General features: G+C 39.0%; 1 protein-coding gene across 16 annotated transcripts in view; it reads left to right on the top strand.

The window, feature by feature from the left end:
* The window catches only part of SULF1 (sulfatase 1), a 191385-nt gene that overhangs the window by 40180 nt on the left and 124079 nt on the right, over positions 1 to 27126 (top strand). The gene's annotated exons all lie outside the window — the stretch shown is intronic.

The raw sequence follows: 27126 nt of genomic DNA, 5'->3' as shown, positions 1-27126 counted from the left end.
TGACACTAGCACTAAAAATACAGGTGTAATTTTAAGCAAATTCATTATTTACAAAGCAAATAAGTGAGTCCTGGTATCTGACAATGGATTTCACCATAAAATTAATTTTAAAATTACTGGGTTTTAAATTTTTACCCAAAAATGATTTGATGCATTTTTGCATTAAAAACTGTATTTCCTTATTACACGAAGTATAAATACCCCACGAGATTAAATCCATCCTGCCATATTCATGGGAGCCTGATCTAGCCCGAGGTGTGATGCCCAGCAGGACACAGTGGCCATAGGAGAAAGGTTAGCAGCCATTCAGAGCAGTCAGCACTGTGCTGGAGGGGTTATAGGTATTGTGAGTATCTCTCTTCATGGTAAGTAGCCATAATATAATGAATCATAGGATTCTTCTCTCCAAAGAACACTGTGCTGAGAGTCAAGATATCGGCTCTGGTTTTAGTCATCTAATTTACTCTATAATTTCCTACAAAATTAGAATGTACTTGTCCCATTTCCCTCACTAGGATGTGGTAAAGACCAAGAACATAAAAGCATTTGTAGGGGGAGTAGACATATGAAGCCACTCAAACACAACCCATTGTTATTGTTGTAATATTTAAAGGATAAGGCATCACATGGTGATCATTAGTTCCCATCGTAACTGTGCTATTCCCATCACCTTATTTCTATCTCATTATCCTTTTAGTTTTATGTCTCTGCCTGCCAGTAAACTAATCCCAATGTGTATTTTTTAATGGTTGGCAAAAATTCAAAAATGTTCTTGAAAAGAAGGAAGGCCATAGAATTGCCAGGATTATAACTATGTATTCAGTGCATTAAAAATAAAAAATAAAATAACAAAATAAAATAGAGTGAAAAATCTTTACTGGCTTAAACCTTGAAAATAAAAGTGAAAAATATAGTACGTGCTGTCTTATATACTTGTTGTTGGAATTCAGCTAAGGGTTGACTTCAAATCATCTTTAGGATTAGAAAAATTTCTATAATTAACTCACCTGGGACATGTGTTACTGCTTTTAATATTTGTTGATTGGCTCCTGTTGGGCACTAAAGTGATTGAAAAATTGTCATAATCTGGATTCCCCAAACAGTGGCCAGAGACAAAAAATGACAACCCTCTGCTCACTGTCCATACCTGTCATGAGGCTGCCCTTCTCACAGGGAAATATTCGATTTTCTTTTTGCCTTTTCTACCCCCAAGCATTGACTTATGGAGGAATTTTTTCAAATGTCATATACAGTATCAGCTTAGTAGTTTGTAAGTGCTGAAATGTCCCTCCTGGGTAAAAGGAGAGGAATGTAGTTTACATTTCTCATTTGAAAGTCCATTTAGGTTAAAGAGCTTTCTGGTTGTGAAAATATTAAGACAGAGTTTGTATGACATGACTTGTGCATACATGTTTGAACAACTGTTCTAGTGATAGCCAACCTCTAAATGTGACAGACAATAATTCTGAGTATCAAAACATTGATTTTTTTTCTCTGTAACTCATGTAGACAGTAATACCATGTATGCACCTAGTTATAACTAGCTGAGCTATTGGCTTTTGTGGATGTCTGAAAATATACACAGTGATATATGTCAGGGTAATGCAAGAAAGAGCCTTTCCTACCTTAGGGAGCCTTTGGGAGGTGTTCAAGAGTTATCACCCACAAAAGTGAACTTGTCTTCTCAAAATGGGAAGCTCTTTCTTGTTGTCCTAATTTAGAGAGACCCATGAGAGAAGTATGGTGTAATGGTTAGGAGCACAGATTTGGGAGCCAGACTGCCAGGGTTTGAATTTCCACTCTGCCATTTGCTAACTGTAACTTAATTTCTTTATGCTTCAGTATCCTTACTGGAAAAATAGGGGCCAGTAATGCCATCAACTTCATTATGCTTTTCTGAAGATTAGATGATTTCAAACATATAAAGGGCTCATACAATGCTTACCAATTAGTAAAATGCTTTATGCACAGTAACTATTTTTATTTATAGAAATTCAAAAATCCAGTAATTCACAAAGTAGAAAATAATGTTTTTGTGTTGGGTTTTTTGGTGGTTTTTTTTTGAGACAAAGTCTCACTCTGTCACCCAGGCTACAGTGCAGTGGTGTGATCTTGGCTCACTGCAACCTCCACCTCCTGGGTTCAAGTGATTCTCCTGCCTCAGCCTCCCAAGTAGCTGGGATTACAGGTGGGCACCACCATGCCTGGCTAATTTTTATATTTTTAGTAGAGATGGGGTTTCGCCATATTGGCCAGGCTGGTCTCGAACTCCTGACCTCAAGTGATCCACCCACCTCAGACTCCCAAAGTGCTGGGATTACAGGCGTGAACCACCATGCCCAGCCAGATAATAATGTTAGTCCGTACCATAATTACACACACACACACACACACACACACATATTGTCAATGTATCAGGTATTCTGGAGAAACCTGTCTCAGGGCTCTGTACCCACCCTCTGGAAACCAGTGCTAGACAGGAGCAGGACCTATGCATGTGCCTCACGCATAATAGTAATAACAATACCTTAAGCTTACATGCTTAAAATGTACATTTGCACACTTGTGACAGTTATTGAGAAAACTAAATTAAGCAATGAATGGGAAACTACTTTGGGAATATATTATCAGCATCTGTACAGATGGAAAACCTTTTTTAAACCAGTTTTTAATTTTCTAATTTTTGATTTCTCTTTGGATTTGTTTACCCTTTGGTTCAGATTTTTTTCTCCCATTCAATCATGATTTGACAAATACTAATAAATAACAACTAATAATTATGAAAATCCAATAAAAAGATCCCCCTGATGGAGACTTTTAAGATTCAATGGGTCCAGATTCTGATCCCCAACCAGCTGGATATTTTTACTCTGGTCTAGCATCTCCCCTAGTACAGCATCACAGAGCTGCATGCTGAGCTCCACAAAAGAGTAAAATAGATCTGCCTCATCAAAACATCTGTTGAGACTTAATTTTTTAGAGCCATTTTTGTTCACAGTAAGATTGAGAAGAAAGTACGGAGATTTCCCATATACCCCATCCTCACACATGCACGGCCCCTCCATTCTCAACATCTACCACTAGGGTGGTGCATTTGTTACAATTGAGGAACCTACACTGACACATCATTGTCACCCAGAGTCCACAATTTACATTAGCGTTCACCCTTAGTGTTGTTTTTTCTATGGGTTTGGACAAATGTATAATAACATGTATTATCAGAACATTTTTTACTCTTTTGTTTGCAAGTTATATACATTCGATGACTTTTTTACAGCTACAACTATAATTAGCCATGCTATTTAAATGATCTAATTTTAAAGCTCCAGGTTAAACACTGTACAGAATAGCATCCTGCCCTTCTATTTTGCCATTATTAAGATTCCCTCATTGAAAGATGAAAATAAACTTCATAGAGAATGATGAAAAAAAGCATCACGAAGAGAAGTTTCCTAAGTATTATAGAGATGTTTCACACAGCATAGAGCACTAATTCTGCTTGTATTTTATATTTTTGAAAAGGACACTTTATATTTAAAATTCAAAATTCAAGTCACATATCAAATGTTGCCATAGGATCTCAAAGTAACAAACTTAGTGTTCGGTTTCTCTACTTCTCTTTCTTTTTTGTTAAGTATGTGAGAGTGCCAAGGGCTGGCAAGTCCCTGCTCCACCAAAGGGAGAGTAGAAAAAGTGCCCCATGAGCGAGTATTGTAGACCCCATCAGCCCACCAACATCTACCAAGTGAAAGTTAAAGGTGATCATCAGCATGGCCTAAAATGAACAACAGGGCAATGGCTTCTTCTATGTACAGAATCCAGTTCAAATCTTTTCAAAGCCAGCCAACAACCATCGGTATGAGGAAAGAAATACGGTATTGTAAAAAGACGATGGAGAGACTCCACCACTTACTAGCTTGTGAATCTGGGCAAGCTGCATGTTCTTTTGGGTCCCAGATTGCCTTTCAGTAAAATGTGCATAACAGCATTTACCTCATACTATTGTTGTGAGGGACTCAAATAGAAGCTGTGTGCAGAACGTCAAGCCTAGAGCCGGTTGGAAAGTGTATAACTGAGAAGCATTCATTTTTCTCCTCACCTTGTCTTAGCACGAGTGTTCTTTCCTCCTTCACCTCTCCACTCTTAACTTGGCCCTAACATGTCTCATCTTGGCTAGGATCCCCAGGTTCCCTACACAACACTCCAGACTGCTCTTGCTTCCTCAGACATACCCTTCATGGGCAGAGCCCTGCAACTGACATTAGCCAGAATGCCCTTGTGCCACACTTAGGAAAAGCTAAAATGTGATAACCTTTGTAAAATATTCCTTGATTTCCTTAACTTATTATTATTAACATCTAGAATTTATTTCTCCTTTTGACCTCTTATGGACTTTATATCTTAATTATGATTCATATTTGGTACCCTACTGTCATTTATGTATCTGTGTTTCACATTAGATTCTGTGTGTTTTGAGACTAGGATATTATCTGTCTATTTATTATTAGATTTAGCACAGTACTTTGCAGGTAGTTAAGTACACAATAAATGTTCGTTATTAATTTAAAAAACAAATTTGCAACTTAAATTTTAAAACACTGAGCTTTGTGAACTGCCAAAAAGAGGCATCCGTGCTTTGACTTGGGCCAGTCCCCTTGTGGTAAATTTTTAAAAGCACCTACATAGTTTTTCTTCTATTTGCTTATGTGTTTGAATATCTAAAAGACTCCTGTGGAAATAGACCCAGAAATAAATATTGAGAAGAGCCTCTGGGCTGGCATCTGTCTTAGAGAGTTTAGTGAGAAATACAGCTACATAAAGAGCTGTTATGGAAGGCAAGAACTCCATGGAATAATGAATGAATAATCCCCAAAGCTCTTTGCCATACACCAATGTCTCTTAAAAGTAGCATGTTACAAAATATCACTGTGAAAGACCATCAACCTTTGGTCATAGGAACACTACATAGACAACTTTAAGCCTAATGGTACAATCATTCATGGCTAGGAAATAACAAAATACAGGCAGCAGAAAAGCCACATTTGTGATCAGGTGCCTGAAATGAGGTGATTTAATTTAACAAAGCCCTTGTGAATCCCGGGGGTGAAAAGGCTGCAGCCACCACCTGTTGTTTCATCAGCTGAACTGGACTGAAGGACAGCCTACCCATGCCGTTGGTGTGGCCAGGGTTTCCAATTGGATTTCCATCATTTCAGCCATATTACAGAAAAGGAAAGAAAAGATCCCAACAGATGCTAACAGTTGAGAGACAAATAGTAACACACTCTTAATAAGTTTTCTGTGAAAAGGCTCTAAAACGTATTTTTGTTGCTGTCTAAAAAGATAATGAAAAGGTAACAGTATAAGGGAAAGTTTCAGGAGGCCTGGGCTTTGTCCCAGCTGCATGACTAACTGCTTGTGTAACTTTGGTCAAGTCACTTAATCTTTCTGGGCTTCCATTTCTCATCTGTAACATGGAAGTACTCACTTTCAGCACTGAGATTGCTGACTGAACTCCAAGATTATGCTTTTACTGTATTCTACTCCAGATTGTATCACCTTGTATTAGTCCATTCCCACATTGCCATAAAGAACTACCTGAGACTGGGTAATTTATAAAGAAAAGGGGTTTAATTGACCTACAGTTCTGCAGACTGTACAGGAAGCATGGATGGGGGAGGCCTCAGTAAACTTACAATTATAGCAGAAGGTGAAGGGGAAGCTGTCCTACATGGCTGGAGCAGGAGAAAGGGAGAGAGAAGGGGGAAGTGCTACAAACTTTTACACAACCAGATCTCATGGGAACTCACTCATGGAACAGCAAGGGGGAAATTCATCCCCATGATTTAATCACCTCCCACCAGCTTCCACCTCCAACACTCAGGATCACAATTCAATATGAAATTTGGATGGGGGTACAGAGTCGAGCCACATCATTCTTCCTCTGGCCACTCTCAAATCTCATGTCCTTCTCACATTTCAAAATATAATCATTCCTTCCCAATAGCCCCCCAAAGTGGGGGAGTAGGAGGAGGCTGTTCCAGCATTAACCAAAAGTCCTAGTCCAAAGTCTCATCTGAGACAAGGCAAGTCCCTTCTGCCTATGATCCTGTAAAATCAAAAACAAGTTAGTTACTTCCAAGATACAACCAGGGTACAGGTATTGGGTAAATGCTCATGTTCCAAAAGGGAGAAATCAGCCACAACTAAAGGATTACAAGCCCCATGCAAGTCTGAAACCCAGGAGTGCAGTGATTAAATCTCAAAGCTCCAAAATAATCTCCTTTGATTTTATATCTCATATCCAGGCCACACTGCTGCAAGCAGTGGGCTCCCAAGGCTTTGAGAAGTTCTGCCTCTGTAGTTCTGCAGGGTACAACCTCCTGGGCTGCTTTCACAGGCTAGCATTGAGTGCCTGTGGCTTTTCTAGGTGCAGAGTGCATGTGTTGGTGGATCTACCATTCTGGGGTCTGAAGGACAGTAGCCACCTTCTTACAGCTCCACTAGGCAATTCCCCTGTGGGAACTTTGTGTGGGGACTCCAATCCCACATTTCCCCTCCATACTTCCCTAGTAGAGGCTCTCCACAAGGGCTCCACTCCTGCAGCAGACTTCTTCCTGGAATCCAGGCATGTCCATTCATCCTCTGTAATCTAGGTGGAAGCTCCCGTACCTCAACCCTTGTCTTCTGCACACCTGAAGGCCCAACACCATGTGGAAGCCACCAAGGCTTGGGGCTTGCATCCTCTGAAGCAATGGTCCAAGCTTTACCTTGGCCCCTGTTAGCCATGGCTGGAGTTGGAGCAGCTAGGATGTGGAGTGCCATGTCCCAGGGCTGCACAGAACAGTGGGGCCCTGGGCCTGGCCCACAAAACCATTTTTTATTCCTAGGCCTCCAGCCCTGTGATTGGAGGGACTGCTACAAAGGTCTCTGAAATGCCCTGGAGGCATTTTCCCCATTGTCTTGGCTATTAACATTCAGCTCCTCCTTACTTATTCTGCAGCCTTGAATTCCTCCCGAGAAAATAGGTTTTTTTTTTCTACCACATGGTCAGACTGCAAATTTTCCAAACTTTTGTGCTGTGCTTCCCTTTTAAATATAAGTTCTAGTTTTGGGTTATTTCTTTGTTTATGCAAATGAATATGTGTTTTTAGAAGCAATCAGGCCATATCTTGAACACTTTGCTGCTTAGAAATTTCTTCTGCCAGATATCCTAAATCATCTCTCTCAAGTTCAAAGTTTCACAGATCTCTAGAGCAAGGGTGCAATGCCACCAGTCTCTTTGCTAAAGCATAGCAAGAGTGGCCTTTACTCCAGTTCTGAATAAGTTCCTCATCTCCATTTGAGACCACCTCAGCCTGGATTTAACTATCCATACCAGTATCAGCATTTTGGTCACAACCATTCACCAAGTCTCCAGGAAGTTCCAAATTTTCACTAATTTTCCTGTCTTCTTCTGACCCCTCCAAAACTATTTTAACCTCTGCTCATTACCCAGTTCCAAAGTCACTTCCACATGTTCAGGTATCTTTAAAGCCATGCCCCACTTCTCTGATACCAATTTTCTTTGTTAGTTCATTCTCACATTGCTATAAAGAACTACCTGAGACTGAGTAGTTTATAAATAAAAGAGATTTAATTGGCTCACAGCTCTGCAGGCTGTACAGGAAGCACGGCTGGGGGAAGCCTCAGGAGACTTACAACCATGGCAGAATGGCAGAAGGTGAAGGGGAAGCTGGCATGTCCTACATTGCTGAAGCAGGAGGAAGGGAGAGTAAAGGGAGAAGTGCTACACACTTTAAAAAAAAAACACATCTTGTGAGAACTTACTCACTATTATGAGAACAAGTGGGAAATCCACCCCCGTGATCAAATTACCTCCTACCAGGCCCCACCTCTAACATTCAGGATCACAATTCAACATAAGATTTGGGTGGGGTCAAAGAGTCAAACCATATCATACCTCTTGGATGAGAATTGTACCTTTCATCTAAGTTTTGTCAGGAAAATGTTGCAATGAGAATAAAAAATGAAAACACAAATAATTTTTACTTTATGTTTTTTTATTGAAGCTGACCCTAGATTTATTTCTCAACAACTGAGATACAATATTTGTTGATACAGATGTTTCTAAATAGAGTCAAATCCCTTGTTATAAACAGGGAATGTTAAAGATGATAATTTGTAAATAAACTACCAGAGGTTCTATATTATAATATTACCTAGTAATATTATCATTGATATTATATGTTTTACAGATACGTTAGAAAACAAATACCTTAACAAGCTTCCTAAAAACCTAAGCATAAAGTTTAAAGTTTTGATGGGAAAAGACATTTCATGTGATAGTCTACAATACCAAAAACATCTTCTCATCTGTGCTTATCTCTCCTTTACCCTGCTGTCTTAGTCCATTTTCTGCTTCCATAATAGGATACCATAGATTAAGTAATTTATAAAGAAAAAGGGTTTATTTGGCTCATGATTCTGGAGGCTGGGAAGTCCAAGAGCATGGTGCCAGCATCTGGTGAAGGTCTTGTGCTGCATCATCCCATGGCAGAAGGGTGGAAGGGCAAGCAAGTGTGCAAGACATAGAAAGAACGGGGCAAAACTTCTTGCTTTAATAGGAGCCCACTGTCATGATAGCCAACATATTCCCACAATAATGGCAATTAACTGTTCATGAGGGCAGAACTCTCATGACCTAATCACCTCTTAAAGGTCCCACTTTGTAATACCATCACAATGGCAATTAAATTTCAACATGAGTTTTGAATTTAAGCCATAGCACCTGCTTTCTCAGCTTTTGTAAGAAGAATAAAGATTCCTCCTTTCCTTTTAAGCTAATTCTGATGACATATTCCTGCTTGAAATTCTAATAAGACATAAATTTAGGAACAAGGAAGTAAGGGTTTTAGGGGAGATTAAAAGACTTGAGATAGGGAAAAGATATAAGGTTTTATCATTTAAAAGGCAGGTAAATTGGTGGGGGCAAAATGAACATTAATAGCATTGATAGAAGAAGCCCAGTAAGAGTTGAGGTTATCAGGTCCTAGGGACTTCAAACAGTAACTATGGGGTAAGTTAATTTTAAGACATGAATAGAAAATAAGAGAAAAAGTATCTAGTAAAAAAGAAGTCAACAGACAGCAAAGAGGAAATAGAAAACAGTTTCTCTATATTTTCATTTTTGTTTTCCTTGTGCATTTCTGCATCTTCCCTGTTCATTACCACAGACCACAATCATGCTAACACTGATGAAAGAGGAAGGTGGGAAACTGATAAATCCTCCAAGTGATTGGCAGAAGAAAGAAAAATAATAAATGCACAAATAAATCTAGGAAAGTTATATATTTTACATTTATCATAGGCATATGGTTTGTATATTTTTGTTATAGCATTAATCACATTGCATTTATTAGGCTTTCAGTCAGTTGAACTTTTTGGATCTGTGAATTTATATTTTTTAACATATCTGCAAACTTTTAAGTCATTACTTCTTCAAATATTTTTCCATTACCACCACCATCTTCTAGTACTCAAGTAACACTGTATGTCAGACTAGTTGATATTGAAATTGTTCCACTGAGACAGAATTCACTTTTTTATTAGCCTTTCATTTCAGATATTGTACTTTTCAGCTCTAGAAATTGTACTTGGTTCTTCTGAATAGTTTCCATTTATCTCTTCATTATGTTCACCTTTTCGTTAATATGCTCGAGCATATTTGTAATAGCCGCTGCAACGTTCTCATCTGCCAATTCCATCATCTCTGAGTCTTTTTCTCTTGACTAATTTTTCTCCTGCTTAGGCATCACATTTTTTGGCATTTCACATGTCTAGTAATACTTAATTGGCTGCTGAGAATTGCAGATATTACATTGTTGAATGCCTCGATTTTGTTTTCTTATTTTAAAGAATGCTGGGTTTTGTTCTGGCAGGCAGTTAATTCACATGAGGATTAGTTGAGCTAGACCTTTTAAAGCTTGTTTTTAAGTTGTGCTAGGTCAGATCTAGAATGACCTACCTCTCAGGCTCATTGAGTCCTCTTAAGGCTTGACCTTTCTAAGGTTTCTGCTTATGTGTGTTCACATAAATGCCTCATGTGTGATCAATGAGTTCTTCCCACTATAGTTAGTCAGAACTTGAGGGCCAACTGGCTGTGTGAAATGTAAGTTATTCAAGGTACAGCCCCTAGTAATTGTCCTTTGGCCATCTTTGTAGTCTTACTCTACATATCTGTAGCTTAAATATTCAGCAAAGGACTTGAGAGGACCCCGTACAGATTTCTGGAACTCTTTCTCTTTATGTCTCTCTTCTCTCAAACTCTGTCCCCCAACTTTCACCTCACTTCCCCAAACACACTCTATCCTCATCTCTGCTTAGATTCTCCTCTCTGTGCCATAGTCTAGAAAGTGTCTCTAGTGGAGCATACGTTACTTGTGTCCCTTCTCTTGGGGATCACAGCCTGTTCAGTGTCTGAGAGTTGCTTCATATGTCATTTGTCCAGTTTTCTGGCTGTTTATGGCAGGAGGACCAGTCTGGTACCAGTTATACCATCATAACTGGAAAAATAAGTCCCACCACATTTGTATTCAAACTTTGTTTCTATTTCTTTTCTCCCCACGAGGCAGTGAGACCCCTTCAAGGCAGTGGCAGGGCCTCATTCATCTCTGCATTCTCAATGTCTAACATATGAAGCATAGCATGTATCAGGCATAATAAATATTGTTGAATAAAATAATAATTGACCATTGTTAAACCAATCCATAATACTTATGGTATCTGTATTTAAGTAATTGACACAAATATCTAAGTGCTTCTGTAACATGTGGGGTTTTAAGTAATTGACATAAATATCTAAGTGCTTCTGTAACATGTGGGGTTTTTCTAAGCAACTGAGAATAATCTATTAAATGACTGAATATATGTAAGCTAGAGATCAATGCTAGAGTCAGGTTAGTTCTATGCCAAGCTTACATAACATTCCTTATAGCTGTAAGATGCTAGTGTCCAGAAGCAAATATCATATGTGTTCAGGTATCTCTGGGACAATAATGACACGTTATTCTAGAATAAAAAGCAGTAGGGCTGTTTTCAGCATTCAGTCTACGAAGTTGACAAATAGAGTATCTACCTTCAGAGATTTCTGCCTCTATGCAAGCAAAAGGGTTAAAAACTTTCAGACTATAGTTTCATTTATGTTAGTCTTCTAAAGGACCATGGTGGCTTTTAATTTAAACAGCAAGATGTATTGAGTTGGTCTTTTAAAAGTCTATGTAGCTATCTTCCTATAATTAAAAAGTAGACTCACAAAAGAAGAATTACAGTCAGACTGCTATAAACTACAGAAATTGGGAAGGAAAGAAGTCTTGCATTTTCACATTAAAAGTTTCTTTCTGAAATCTTAATACAACATCTGTACAAGAGGTTTCGCATAAGAAATATCTGCATCTGGAAGAATGAACTCTTAAAAATCTATGATGCTTAAAATCTGTGGATATGGGAACATCTATAATTAGAGTATCTGCACTTCATTGTTTAAAGAGTCCCTAAAATTCCAGTTACACACATACACACACACACACATCACTGTATCTATTTCATAGGTCAACACAGGGTTCACACAGTATTGTTATTATCAATCACACAGTCTTTTAATACTTAATCTCATTTGATCCACAGGATTCTTAAAATTCCCTTTTGTTCCATTTTAACTACATTTCTGTTTTTTTTCCAATGAAAAGAAGACTTTTTTAGGTTAAGAACTCAGCTGTGAATGAGATGTCAACTCTGTTAGTTCATTCTTATAGTTACCTTCAGCAAGTCACCTTTTCATCTTTGTTCTTTGATTACACAACCTACCAGGTAGAAATAATAATTTGATCTCCACACGAGAGTTAAGAACTCCTGAAATTTTAATATAGGATAACAAAAAACTGGTGCATTATGAAGAGAAATTTTTCAAAGTAATGATTGTACTTGTTTAAAACTAAGCGAAATGACATTTAAAGAATAATGATTTAAGTTCATGGCTCCAAAACTATTTAAAACTGAAGGTTTTATTTCACTGTGTTTTTCTCCAACATTTCGCCCTTTGGTTTACATTTGCTAGTTAAGAATTTAAAGTGAGCCTTTGCCAAAGACTCAGGTTCCACCTGGTTTGGAGTCGAAACCACATGAAGCCACTGAATTTTGCATAGTTTCCATTTGAAATGATTTATCAGCTTGGGTTCTCTTTCAGTGAGAGCCAGGTTTACATGAAACTTGGCCAAGCATTAGATGAACCTGCTCTGAGTTTTGATTTTATATCAGACCCTAAAATGAGGCCACTCACCTAATGCTGTCTTTCAAAAAGCTCTTCTTATAATGTCCCCAGAGTATACATAGTAGTTACTAGAGACTGAGGCACGGCAACGCTTTCTTTCAGTATAATGTGGGGGACAATTTCTCAGCTACTTAGAACCTATTCTAATTTGAAAACCAGACAGATTTAATAGAGGCTCTAGTGTCAAGCATAACACTTTGGGGAAAAATTTCTTTAGAAGTCTCAACAAAAGGGTTTTCAAGTAAATAGCTCAGAAAGACCAGATTAATTCATTTTTTCCTTTATTTTTTCCTTTACTTATGCATTCATTAATTTAATAAATATTTATTGAGCACCTACTACATGCCACGCCAAGCCCTGTCCTAGGCATGGGATACATTAGTGCACAAAATAATCCCAACTTTTGTAGGTCCCAACTTTTGTAGGTCTTACATTCTAATAGCAGGAGACAGACAATAAGACTAACCAAAATATACGTAGTATATTAGAAAGCAGTAAGTACTATGAAACAAAAGTGGAGCAAAATTAGAGATCAGGGTGGGTTGCAGTGTTAAAGAGGATTTACAAGGAAAGACTCATTGAGATGGTAAGATTTGAACAAAGACTTGAAGGAGTGAGGAAGTAGCAACCAGATCTTGATGAAGAACGTTCTAGACAGAGAGAACAGCTAGAGCAAAAGCCCCAAGAGGAAAGTGTACCTATATATTACAAGAACCACAGGGGACTATTATGTCAGAAATAGAGCGAGCAAATGGGAGAGTGGTAGGAAATGAAGTCAGGCAAGTCACAATAGGCTGACACATTACCTGGAGGCTATGGGAAGGATTTTGGCTATTTCTCCAGATGAAAAGGAAGCCATGGCAGGATTTTGTACAAAGGAAACATACATTCCAACTTATAAGAATATATAAGTTCAAAAGGCTCTGTCTATCATGTTGTGGGTAGATGATAGATGGGCCAAGGTAAAAAAAAAAAAAAAAAAAAAGGAGAAAAAAGAAACATTAAGAGGCCATTGAAAAAGATGAGTGCTTTGGATTTGGTGATAGCAATAGAAGTAGCAAAAGTAGTCAGATGCTAGCTATTTTTTGAAGATAGAGCCAACAGTATTGCCTAATCAATTGGATATTAAAAAGAAAGAAAGAAAGGAAGACAGAGAGAGAGATAGGGAGAGAGAGAGAGATGGATCATGGACGATTTTTTTTGTTTTTGAGACAGCATCTCGCTCTGTTGCCCAGGCTGGACTGCAGTGGAATGATCTCAGCTCACTGCAACCTCCACCTCCTGGGTTCAAACAATTCTCCTGCCTCAGCCTCCTGAGTAGCTGGGACTACAGGTGCCCACCACCACACCCGGCTACTTTTTGCATTTTTAGTACAGACAGGGTTTCACCATGTTGACCAGGCTGGTCTTGAACTCCTGACCTCAAGTGATCCACCCGCCTCAGCCTCCCAAAGTGCTGGAATTACAGGCATGGGCCACTGTGCTCAGCCAAAGACAAATTCAAGATGCTGGCCCAAGCAACTAAAAGGACAGAGCTGCCATCAACACAAATTAGAAAGGCTGCAGTTGAAAGAGTTTTGGGGAAATAGATAAAGAGTTCAGTTTCGGAAATTGAGTTTGAGATGTCTATTAGACCTTCAAGTGGAAATATCATTAATTAGGCAGTTAGCTTGATGAGAGCCTGTATTTGGAAATAAAGGTTTGCATTTGGAAGTCATTAGCATAATATCAACAAGTATGTGAGTATAGACAGGGAAAAGCACTAAAGTCTAACCGCCGAAGTACTCCAGCATTCAAAAGTCAAAGAGAAGAGGAGAGAAGAGCTCCAGTAAAGTAGGATGAAGACAAATGGGTGGAGGACTTTTGGGTGCCTTGGAAGCCAAATGAAGACAGTGTTTCAAGGAGGAGAATGTTATCAACTGCATGTGGCAGTATGATGAGGATTGAAAACTGATCATTGGATTTATCTACTGGAGGTCATCGGTGACATGTATAAAAGCAACAATGGTGAAGTAGAGAGAGAGAAAGCCTGATTATTTAGGCAAAGATAAAATGGAAGAAGAAAAAAACAAGAAATATGACAACTCTTTCAGGGAGTTTGCTGCAAATGGAGCAGAGAGAAGGACAGTAGCTGATAAAAGAAGCACAGTAAAATATGTGTTTAAATAATGGAAGACATAACCGCCCGTTTATATGGTAACACGAGTGATATAATTTTGAGGAGAAGCATGATGACCTGGGTAAAAAAGAAGAGTATTGCTGGAGCTGTGGTTTTGAATAGATGAGAAGAGGTGGAACATGGCCCACAGGTGGAAGAATCAGCTTCAGACAGAGAGAATATGCAGAACCTATCTACTCCAATAGAAGAGAAGAACACACCTATAGTGGAGTAGATGCTGGCAGGTGAACAGGCTGAGGAGTTGGTGAGACCTGTGGAAGTTCTCCAGTTGCTTCTATTTCCCCAGTGAAGTATAAACCAAGGTTATGAGTGAAGGTCAGGGAAGAGTGTGAGGAGGGATGAGGTGGTGTGAAACAGACATTTGAGAGAATGGAAGAGTCGTGGGATTAGGACAATAAAGTATGACTGTGAGGCAGTATTAGGGCCTCTTTGAAGTTCATGGCACTGAACATAACATGAGACCATTCAGGGGACTTCTATGTTCTTCTCCAGGCACGTGGAGTTGCACAGGTGCAGATACTGAGCAGCCGGAGAGCTGGATTTAACTCAGGTTTGGGGAAACCAAGCAAGGATGGCGAAGTGAGAGAGGGGGAAGGAGGTTGAGAATGTTTACAAAGGACTGATGATAATGACTGTCTGTGGAATTATAATTCACTACCCTCCCCTGATAAGGAGGGGAATTAAGACATCAAGGGCCGGTGAAGGAGTGGGAAGATCAGGGATTGAAGAGCCCTGCCATGTCAAAGGATTGTTGGGGTTGGCATACTAAGAGCAATGATCAGAGAGTGGGATGCATGGAACCAAGATGATGGAGCGGGCAGTTACCAGTACTCATAAGGGCCAGGGTTGACTAGATTGGCCAGGGAGTGGCTTGGGGAGAGGAGGGGTGATCCAGAAAGGAAGAGACAATGGTGCTGGTGAGCTCACATCCAAGAGCTTTGAAATCTTCAGAAATTCAGACAGGAAGAAATGACAGTGAAGCAGGAGCTAAAATCATTTAAAAATTAGGAACAATGTCCTAGGGTCAGTCAATAACTAGGGAAGTAGTAGACTATGTAATATGATAAGATTAGAGATGAGAAAGCTAAGAGATTTAAGGTGGACGATAGAGAGGATAGAGGGAGGGAGAAAGCGAGAGAGAAAGAAAAGCAGGCCGGCAGGCTTTAAGAAAGATTTTGGCATGACACTGATTCAACGGTATATTCATCCATTCTTGCCTTGCTACAAAGAAATACCTGAGGCTGGGTAAGTTGTAAAGTAAAGAGGTTCAATTGGCTTACATTTCCTCAAGCTGTACGGGAAGCATGGTGCTGGCATATACTTCTGGTGAGGGCCTCAAGAGGCTTACAGTCATGGAGGAAAGTGAAGAAGGAGCAAGCAGGTCACATGGTGAGAGAGGAAGCAAGAGAGTGAGTGGTGAGGTGCCATGCTCTTTTCAGTGACCAGATCTTGCATGAACTCAAGGCAAGAACTCACTCATTCCTGTGAGGATGGCACCAAGTATTCATGAGGGATCTGCCCCCATGATCTAATCCCCTCCCACCATGCCCCACCTCCAACACAGAATCACACTTCAACATGAGACTTGGAGGGAGCAAAAATCCAAACTACATCAAACGGATACACTCACATTTGCATTGAATCTCCTAGAGTTATGTTATTCAAAGATAGTATAGTTATAGACAAACCTGAATAAATCATTGCATTTTGTATAGTTACAGTTTGCCAAAATGAGATTCTTCCTCCATAAGAAACTATCAAGGGGCCCAATAACATGCTGCTTCTTTTTTTATAGTGAAATAAACAAGAAAATCCATAGAAAGGTGCCAAATGATACTACAGAAAAAGGAACCCAATTTACACATAGACGGTCTAGGCTTACTTTATGACAATAATAAAGCAAGTATTTTCTCCAGGAAAGAGAGCTTAAATCTCTGAAGGGCAGTGAATAGCTTTACAACGTATAATACTGGCTTTATTACCCTTTTATGGTTTTGCATCTTCTCTTTACTTTGACAAAAGATCATTCAGAAGTGAACTTACTTCAATGATACCTACACAGACTTTATGCCCACAAAAGTAATTCATAGTATTTATCCTGGTGACAGGTCAGAGGAGATGATCAAATTTTTTTATTTTCCCTAGTTAAGCTATATTTCGTTCTTGATGCCAGAGAAGTTTTTTTTAATTTCCTGGGAATCAGGAATGGCACTTTTGGCAGGTTCTGCACCAATCTGAGCTCACAGATGCCCAGAAATTGCTCAATGGTACTAAGTCTCGTAAGTAATTCCAATTTTGTAGTGAAACAAATTCTATTTTCTTTTGGAATGAAATAGAGAAACAGGGCCAGGTAGAATTTCCCTGGAGTAATTTTCCTTTTCATGTTTATGAATTATGTCTTTGCCCATGGTGAGCAGTGGCAAGGATGACAGCAGGTGGCTCATTTTACAAATCAGTAAACCAGAGGAAATCTTGGTTTGCAAGGAAGTTGAGTGGGGAGAAAGAATATTCAAAAGGAAAAGAATATTAAGTAGAGGATTTCAAGGAATTAAGTTCTTGCTTGTTTTTTACTACAAATAGCAATATTATAAAAATTGCAATAAACCTCCCAGGCACCTAACACTATGCAGAGTGGATTTCGTGGACTTCATCTGAAATGACAAATCTCAATAATTAATTCAAAAAATTTCAATGCATGCCTTACATGTGCAGGATATTGTCTAGGCACTGAGGCTGTAATGGTGGGATGTGGCCCACAGATTCCACTCTCAGGGAGCTTACACTCTCAGATGACCACAATCTGCCCCCGTGTGAGCTGAAGTTGTGACTGCAAGTGACAGGCACTGAAATTGCTGGTGTGATTATCGGAGACTGCATCTTTAGAGGTTGTTGGAGGAGGGATGAAGAGTCTTTAGCACGTGGAACAAATTTCTTGAAGCTCTTCAGTGTAGTAACACCCTAGCTCTATTGTTTGGATAGGTTTTACACAAATTTGAGAATATAATATATTCTCTGAAAATGATTAGAAGTTAATAATGAAAACATGCAAGATCCTAAGCAGAATTGTAAAGTTTGGAAATGCAAATTGCTCATAACCAAATACCTGGCTTCTGCAAGACCGTGCCAGCTTAAGGAGACTTTGTACCGTAGAAGTATATCTCAGGAAACTTCTCACTGGCCAGTATCTTGAGTTCAACGAAATCCCTCTCTTAACCAGGCACAGAGCTCTTCTTCAGTTCCCTGTAAAGATAAAGGACTTCTCCTAAGGCTGTTAGCTGTGCTTTGATGCAAAAGAGAATTGAAATTTAAATTCTTTTTATTTAAATAAAGATCAGTCTATTCTTAAATTTTGTTTTATTAGTCAATCTGTTCAAATGATTGACATTTTATTTTATTAGTCAATTTTTAAAAAATCTTCCATTTCAAAATATTTGTCTCCTACAGCTTATAGAAAAAGGCAGGCCAGGCATAGTAGCTCACGCCTATAATCCCAGCACTTTGGGAGCCCAAGGTGGGAGGATTGCTTAAGCCCAAGGATTCGAGACCAGCCTAGGCAACATAGTGAGACACTATCTCTACCAAAAAAAAAAAAAAAGAAAGAAAGGAAAGAAAAATTAGTCAGGCATAGTGGTGTGTGCCTGTAGTCCCAGCTACTTGGGAGGCTAAGATGGGAGGATCGCTTGAGCCCAGGAGGTTGAGGCTGCAGTGAGCTTTGTTTACACTACTGCACTCTGGCATGGAAGACAGAGTGAGACCCTGTGTCAGGAAAGAAAGAAAGAAAGAGACAGAGAGAGAGAGAGAGAGGGAGGGAGGGAGGGAGGAAGGAAAGGAAGGAAGGAAGGAAGGAAGGAAGGAAGGAAGGAAGGAAGGAAGGAAGGAAGGAAGGAAGGAAAGAAAGGAAGGAAGAGGCTACTTGAGTTTCACTCGGGTTACAAGATTAGCTTCAAGAGAAAGATAGCAAAAATAATAATAGACTCTTGTAAGTGTCTAAAAGAGAGAATTAATCCAAAAGTACTTTAAACACTCTAGAAATGCAAATAATAAAATGTCAGTGTGAACAGTTCTTGTTTGGCTTTGGCTAGTGTCTTTTTCTTAAGCACTCCCTTCCGGTTTGTTGATAGCTCTCTATCTGCTTTGCCTAGGACAACATCCAAGGCAGGCAGAGTATACAATAACTCTTCAGGAGTCATAGCATGTGCAAAAGTAGCTTGGATTCAGAGCTTCATTTTAACAGTGCATGACCATATTATCAATCTGTAAATTGCATATAAACAGAAAAGATGTTAAGAGAAAATAAGAGGAAAAAATAACGCTGGCTGACAGATTCTTCCCTACAAAGTCTTGTAGTAGAAACCAAAATAATACAAAAACCTCACAATAGCCATGTCATTGGGGGCAAGCGAAAAGACAAGGTAAATGACCAGTAGAGCCAGCGGAAAGAACTAGAGGTCAGGAAGCACAAAGGGCTCTGCAGAGAGGACGAAAGACTTCATTCCAGATGCTCAAAGACAGAGGATGGTGGTGTCAGCGGGGGATTCCTGGGCAGCTTAGGGACTAAGCAAGCACAGGGCTTTGGTTTACTTGAAATACCAGTTATGCGAACAGCAGAATTGCAGGTGTCTCCACAGGATGTATTTCTGCACAGGTTCCTAAGTAAATATAGAGGACAGATAGATAGAGTGAACAAAAAATAAACAACCATTATCCATACAGACTTAAAGGCTTAAAAATGAATGAGATTTTCATTGTGTGGTTTCTACTCATTTAGTGTGGGTGAGTGTGTGTGTGTGTGTGTGTGTGTGTTTCTTTTTCTTTAGAATTACAGGGAAAATGCATGACGGAAAATGATGTTTAAATAACCAAATTCCTATGTGTTTCACTGGCTGAGAGCAGAGAGACAAGGATGGAGGAAATGAGAAAGAGGGAATTTGTGAAGAGTTTGACTAAAAATTGTCCTCTTCCCTCCTCCAGTATAATGCATCAAACTAAAAGACCAGTTTTGAGAGGATAAAGTTTAGGTTAAAAATGTGCTATATCCAGCCCGTTTCTTGCTTTCCCAGGAACTCTTTTATGTCCAACTGCACAGTCTCTATCTTCCTCTAATCCTTTTCAGTCTCCTTGCCCTTTGCCCCCACAGGACCTTTGGCACATTGCCTCTTGACCTCAAAAAAGGAGGAGTTCAGAGCTGCAGGGAGATTTTGATGAAACCACCTGCTGTTCTTCTCTACCAATTTCCCCACCACTGAATTCAAATAGAACGGTAGAGGGTATAAATATGCTAATATTCTGAACTACACCAAATCTCCAACTCAGCAATTCCTGTGAGATAGGACAGTTGTAGGGATGGGTTTGAGTTAATAATTCTCCCATCACTACCCAAATAGGAATGGGAATGGAAGAGCTTGTAGACAGATGTGGATTCCAATCTCTCTCATATGGAAAAAGTGCAAAAATCCAAATTCTCAAAAGATTAGTCGATTTAGTATTGTGCTTTGTAGTCGAGACAACTCTTGATTTTCTCTTACAAAACTGGGTTTTCTTTAATTATGTACTGGTAAACTCTGACCAGAAAACTGGAATATTTGGTTATCTAAAATTTCACTTTTATAAATCCAACTTTTGGACATACAACTCTTAGAAGAAAGGCTCATACCAGTGTGTCCTGAGATGGGGCATCATTTAGCTTGGGGAATGAAATAAGACAAGCACAGCATGGTATTTAAGCTATCAGTCCTGATGAGACATAGTCACAGTTGGTCAAAGCAGGGAAGAAAGCAGGCAAGATAGCTGAGGAACCACGGTGGGTTTGTTGCTGTGGTTATTGTTTCAGCTAGTAGTTCCCTGTCTGTTTTAGGTTTCAAATTTAATTTGGAAAATGTTTTAGTTGACAAAATAAAAGACACATGAATTCATGGATCATAGAAAAAGAAGGAACTATAGCAGAGTTAAAATGTTTGGGTTGTGAAAATAAATTAGTAATAAAAAAGTAAATGCTTATTAGGAAATTTCTATGTACCAGCTCTTCTCCTAAGTGTATTACATATATGAAGTTACTTAAACCTCAAAAAGTCTGTGAGGTTGATACTCTTACTCCAGCTTTACTAATGAGGAAACTGAGATCTGGAAAGCTTAACCTGTGCCAAGTGTCACAGCTAGCAAAGGGGCAAAGCTCCCATCAGACCCCAAAGCCTGTGTTTATTGTAAAACCATTATGCTAGGTGCCAAAACAATGCTTGGATATACGAAAGGGAAAAGAGGTGAGGTTCTTCTGAAAAAGCTGTTAAGAAATTCCTTTGAACTATCACTGATGTAGCTCCTAAATTTCAGAACCCCTCTACTCTCTATTCTCATGAGTCATCAACAGTTAGCACTATACCTCTAACTACGAAACTGAATCGCACCTTCAGTTGCTTATGAAATTGCTCTTTTTTAGAAACTTATTGTATTAATTATCTATTGTTGCATTTTAAAAAAGCAAAATGTAAGAGACTTAATAATAAACATCAATTCTCTTACACAGTTTCTGTGAATCAGGAATGTGGGAGCGGCTTGGCTGGATGGTTCTAGTTCAAAATCTTTTATGAGGTTGCAGCCTAAGATGCAGAGCAGGCCCTACATTCTTCTAAGGGACTCACTAGAGTAGGAGGATCCTCTTCCAAGATGGCTCACTCACAAGGCTGGCAGGTTGGTGCTGGCTGCTAACTGGAGGCCTCAATTCCTTGCCATGTGGACCTCTCCATGGGGCTGCTTGAGTGTCCTCAACGCACGCATGGAAACTGAGAGCAGGTGATCTGTGAGAACAAGGCAGAAGCTACAAAGTTTATTAGGATCTAGCCTCAGAAATCACATTCTGTCATTCTGTAATCCCATTGGTTACCCAGGTCAGCCATATTCCGTGTGGGAGGGAGCTGCACAAAGGTTTGGATACCAGGAGGCGAGAATCACTGGAGACTGTATTGGAGGCTGACTACCACAATTACTGTCAGTTTATTAATGACCCTATTAAGTGACTCGGTCTCATTTTTCTGCTTTAGGGCAAGACCAACAGAGAGATGAAATAAATGCAGTAAATGCATTCAGTTATAATTGCAGTGGACAATCTGCCCTTGCATCTTCCCAGGAGAGCTAGAGCTTGAGGAATCTTGCTGGACTCTCAACTCCAGTCATTCCATTGCCCTACTGCTTGCATCAAGTGTAGGATTTGTCACTAAATGTCAGGCTCACCAGGATACTCAAGCATCAGGCTCTTTGAGCAAACAGAAAAAGTAATGTCTAGGGCTACCCTCCATATTCATTCAGTTATCTGAAAAATATTTTTTAGATGCCTGCTGATGGATAGAGCCATTTTCTATGTGGAATCTTAGGTATAATGTACCATTAGGAAGGCTCAGTCTGCTATTTGTAGAGATTCTTTGCTAAACTGAACTTTAGAGATAATTAAATATAGTCACCACTCCTTATTACAAATAAAAACATTGAAGTCCTCAGAAAACTAAAACTTGCTTTTGTTACTTGGTTATGCCTGTTCTGCTTTGACTTCTCTCATTGATGAAATCACCATAAAAACCACTGCCTAAAACGGGTTTGAGAGGTTCTCTATGGATCTCATTGCTTTTCCTCTACCGTAGTAACCAGATGAACTATCTGAATGAATTGTACCTCTTTCCAGAGTTCAGTCCAAGAGTCATAATTTGTTTATGGACATCACTCTGGTCCTTCTGTCTTAGAAAGAGGAAAATCTAACTAAACCTCAATACTAGCATTGACCTATAACTAAGCAACCACTTTCTATCTGGTTAGCCAACATGTCAAGTTAGACAACTGTCCTTTCCAGAGGGATTGAAGCTGTTGGTGTCCTGCACAAGTAGATGCTGAGAAGGGGTAGAATGGAAGGAGGTAAACAGGTACTTATTGAGGACCTACTGTGCTCCAGGCAGAATGCTAGCACTTTCACACCCGGGCCAACCCTTTAATTTCCAAAATGATGGCATGAGGTAGGAGGTATGATGATTATCCCGTTTTACAAAAGAGAAAACTGAGAAGGTAATTTGTCCAAGGATGGTTGGGGATCAAGAGACGTATTTGGGATGTAAATCCAGATCTGCCTGAGCCTGTATTTTGACCCACTAAGCTGCCCAAACACCACTCTGAACTGACTTCTCAATGAACACGCCTAGCTCATGCCTGTACTCGGTCTCCTCTCATTGTCCCTTGTTGCTTTGGAATACTGAGGTTTAAAAACTCTTGTAACTTTATGTTTGCATATATGTGTATATGCGTAAATGAACAGTTTTCAAGTACATTGTTATCTCCTTAATAACAGTATCCCTTTTAAATTTCCCCTTCCCCATCCATAGGGTGGAGTACTATGCTCTGCCCACAATGAGCTCTGAAGATAGTTTTTGTTCTTGTGACAGATTTTCAACCAAGCCACCACCCACCTCTCCTCCACCTCAACTCACTAAGTGTTCTCTTCTGCTGGTGGAGAAAAAATAAATCATTTCGAATTTTTTAATATCATGTTATTTCCCTCCAAACATGTATATATTGTGCTTCCCCAAAAAGTCTTTCTTAACCAGTCAATACATTTGTCTGCTTTAGAGTTGTGATTACAGTAATTAATATGGAAGCTGAAAAGTCAGATTTATTATGACTGAGAGAAGTCTCTGCAGATAACCTGCATCTTCACTTAATTTCACCATAGAAGTATTTTTTATTCTGGAAATATTTTTTAAATGTAAGCACATTATAATCGATGCTGCTTCTTTGTCTTTCTCTGTAATTTCCAAGACGATCTTTTCCTCTTTGTTCCTGCTTGTAGTGGCTCCACAGCTCAGTATCAACACGGGAAAGAGAGGCACCTCTAAGCTGATTACATACGTGTCCACCCCTCTAAGGGTGAAACTGCATTGCTGTCAGTCTTAGGAATTCACAACCTTAACAGCAGCCATGGCTCTTCAGCAGAAGCCCTGAGGCTCGGTTGCCAGCTGATGACCTTTGATGGGATAATTTCTAGCTTTGCTAAGACTGCAAGAAGAACAAGTGAGGGGTTAGGAAGCAAGAGTTATTCATGAAGCCACTGCGTCTTTATTCAAGAACATTGAGAAACAAACCTTCATGGCTATTCTTCATTAAATAAAGTTGCATACCCATTTAAATTTCAGAATTGTTCATGTCACTCATAAATCCTCAAACTTTATCTTTTTCATTTAAAAATCCTTTTTTGCCTGATGGTCTTGTAAGGAAACAAGTCATTCTATGTCTTAAAATAATTGTTTCAAGCCAAAATAGGCACATGAGAACATTTAAGCTTCATTGAACTTTGAAAGAACTTTCAATATTTGAGGAGAGAACCCTTCTATTCTTTTTTTTTAAAGGAACTGGACAGCAATATGAATGTAATAGATCCATTAGCATTGTGAGAAATAGGTCACTAACCCCCCTTTTTATTCCCACAACACCACCAAATACTTTGCTGGTTTTAACAACTGTTAGAAAGGTCTGCTCAAACACAGAAAGGAACTAGTGTTTTCACGACCCTCTGAAAGAAGAGGACGCATTGCAAGATCTTTAAACTCATTCTACAGCAAGAGAATGAAAAAAGAATGTAAGAGGAAAGTGGACAACTACCTATTTGACCTATATATAAAATAGATTTGTTACTAATTAGAATCAATTTGTTTTTAGTTGTTGTTTTTACCATCTTAAACTTTATTAAGTTTATTGTTGTGCAATAGATCTCTAAAACTCTTTTATCCTGCAAAACTGGAACTCCACATTCATTGAACAGCAACTCCGCCCTTTCCCTCCCATCCTTCTCTCCCTCCTGGAGTCCCTGGCAACCACCAATTTTACTTTCTTTCCTATGAATTTGACTCTTCTAGATATCTCATATAAGTGAAATCATACAGTAAAATTATTATAACCAATTTGGATACAAATAAGATTTAGATGTACAAATTGATTAATCTGGATGTACTAATATCAAGACAAACAAGTGTGGCCACATGATCAAGAACACTTGCTTGGCTCTTACTGCCTTTAATAGTTTTCTGTATGCTCACTTTTGTGCAAAAGCTGTTTAAAATCCAGCTTACTGATACCTATAATCCCAGCAAGGACAGGGTCATATTGGGCAGTGGAAAATGGTAAAACCTAATTCTGAAGGCTCTTGGACCATTTGTTCTAAAAGCAAACAAGTTGGAAAAAATGTGGGTTTTTTAATTTTATTTTAAGTTCCAGGGTACATGTGCAGGACGTGCAGGTTTGTTACACAGGTACACATGTGCCATGGTGCTTTACTGCACCTATCACCAATCACTTAGGTATTAAGCCCTGCAATGCATTAGCTATTTATCCTGATGTTCTCCCTCCCCCCATTACCCTGCACCAGTGGGCCCTGGTGTGTGTTGTTCCCCTTCCTGTGTCCAGGTGTTCTCATTGTTCAGCTCCCACTTATAAGTGAGAACATGTGGTATTTGGTTTTCTGTTCCTGCATTAATTTGCTGAGGATAATGGCTTCCAGCTCCATCCATGTCCCTGCAAAGGACATGATCTCATTCCATTTTATGGCTGCATAGTATTCCGTGGTGTATATGTACCATATTTTCTTTATCCAGTCTATCATTGATGGGCATTTGGGTCGATTCCATGTCTTTTCTATTGTAAATAGTGCTGCAATGAACATACTCATGTATGTATCTATTGTAAATAGAATGATTTGTATTCCTTTGGGTATATAATGGGATTGTTGGATCAAATGGTATTTCTGGTTCTAGAACCCTGAGGAATCAAAATGTGGTTATTTTTTTTTACCTCCAATCTGTCTCTATTGTAATATTAAAATCGAAGACTTGTAGTGATAGCCTAAAATCCCTTAAACACTGTTAAAAGGCAAACGATAGTCTAGAAATAAAATTTGCAAAGTTCAGTGCTAAAGTCAACTACTTTTCCTGGCTTAAGGGAGTTTTATTCTTAGCAGTTATGATAATGAGAAAAACCATGATGTGGAATGGGAATGAGACGGAAGCTGTCAATGGTTTGGGAAAATATTTTGCTAATGACTTCATTGAGAGTAACATAATGGAAGTTCATCCTGGGGCTGAGTACTGTACATTCTACATTACCGAACCCTGAAGTTTGTTTACTGAAAACACTTGCAGGAAGTAGCTGCTAATTAAATAGGCATTCTCCAAGAATCGAATGAAAATTGAAAAATTCCGAAAGCATTTACAAATAATTTGTTTAAATGTCTTTAATATAATATTACATCTTTATAGTCAAATAATTCTTTAAGAAATTCTTAATTAAGATCACTACATTGTGCATGGTGAATATTTTTCTGGGTGAGTTAGTATTAACTCCATCTTTAAGAGAATTATTTATATATCATAAGAAACAAGAATCTTATAATGCATTTGAAGAGGCCAACTCTGAAGAATAAGGCTACATTTTTAGAAACATCACCAATCATTGAAGTTTTAGAATATATAAGAACAAGTATTCTTTCCAGGAAGGTAGGAATATTACATTTCTTCTACTTATGTGTTTTATTACCAATTCACACCTCAACATTGGTGAAGTCAGCGTGATCTTTCATGTATCACAGACTTCATTGCCTTGGCAAATGAATTAATTATAATACTTCATTCCATCACTTTTTTTGAGACAAGATAGCAGTATTTGAAGGCAAGTTGAGAAGTTGGCAAGCTTACAAATTTTTGAGCTTATGAAATGTGTGTGTTACATTGATACAATTGGCGTTATACATATTTTATAAGAACTGCCCTGAACATAGACGTCGTCATTCATAATGAATTAATACTTAAAGGAAATTAAAAAAAATAATTCAGCTAAGAGAGTACTGTTTTGATATGAAATAATATGACTTTATAAGGATTGTTTCAATCACAAAAGCAAGTTGTTTTTAAAATTAAAATTTTGCATGATATATCAATTAGAATGCTTTGGGTTGAAATAGAAACTTCAGCCTAAACTGTCCTAGGCAAGCAACAAGACAGTGTCTGGGCTCACAAATGATAATTCCAGAGAGTAAGGAAAGCATGCTGCAGTTGGAGTTGTACTGGAGCTCCATTAAGGTCACCTGTTCTGTTTCCTTCCCTCGCTTGGCTTTGCCTGCTGTGGAGAGCTCCATATTTAGGCATGTTTAGGCCCTTGTATTTGCAATGTGGCTGCTCCAGCTCCAGCTTCACATCTTCACAGCCTGAAGTCAATGGACAACAGAGCACTGACTCCGTCCGCCGCTCAAACAACAAAACCTCTGAAGTGAGCCTCACTGGCCCTGAGTGACCTGGCGTTGGGCATTGATCAGTCTTTGAAACAATCACTCTTGCTGAGGGGAAGAGAAGAGAGATGCACTCCAGACAGTGTGCTCTATGGGAGAGAGGAGGGGGTGCAACTATTCCTGGAAGTACAAGGGATAGCAAAGAGGAAAAATTATTTCCTCAAAACAAAATCAGGGACAGTTACAAGAATAGGGTGCAGCTCCCGGAAAGAGAAAAGGCAAATAGGGCCTCTAGCGTTAGGATGTAAGGAGTAAAGCTCTAACCTTTTTTGTGGATTAATATAAAATCTCAGATAAGATGAGGGTGCCAACTAA

This window comes from Symphalangus syndactylus, chromosome 11 (genome assembly GCF_028878055.3).
Source record: "Symphalangus syndactylus isolate Jambi chromosome 11, NHGRI_mSymSyn1-v2.1_pri, whole genome shotgun sequence".
Taxonomy (NCBI): domain Eukaryota; kingdom Metazoa; phylum Chordata; class Mammalia; order Primates; family Hylobatidae; genus Symphalangus; species Symphalangus syndactylus.
This window is presented reverse-complemented; position numbering and strand designations above follow the sequence as displayed.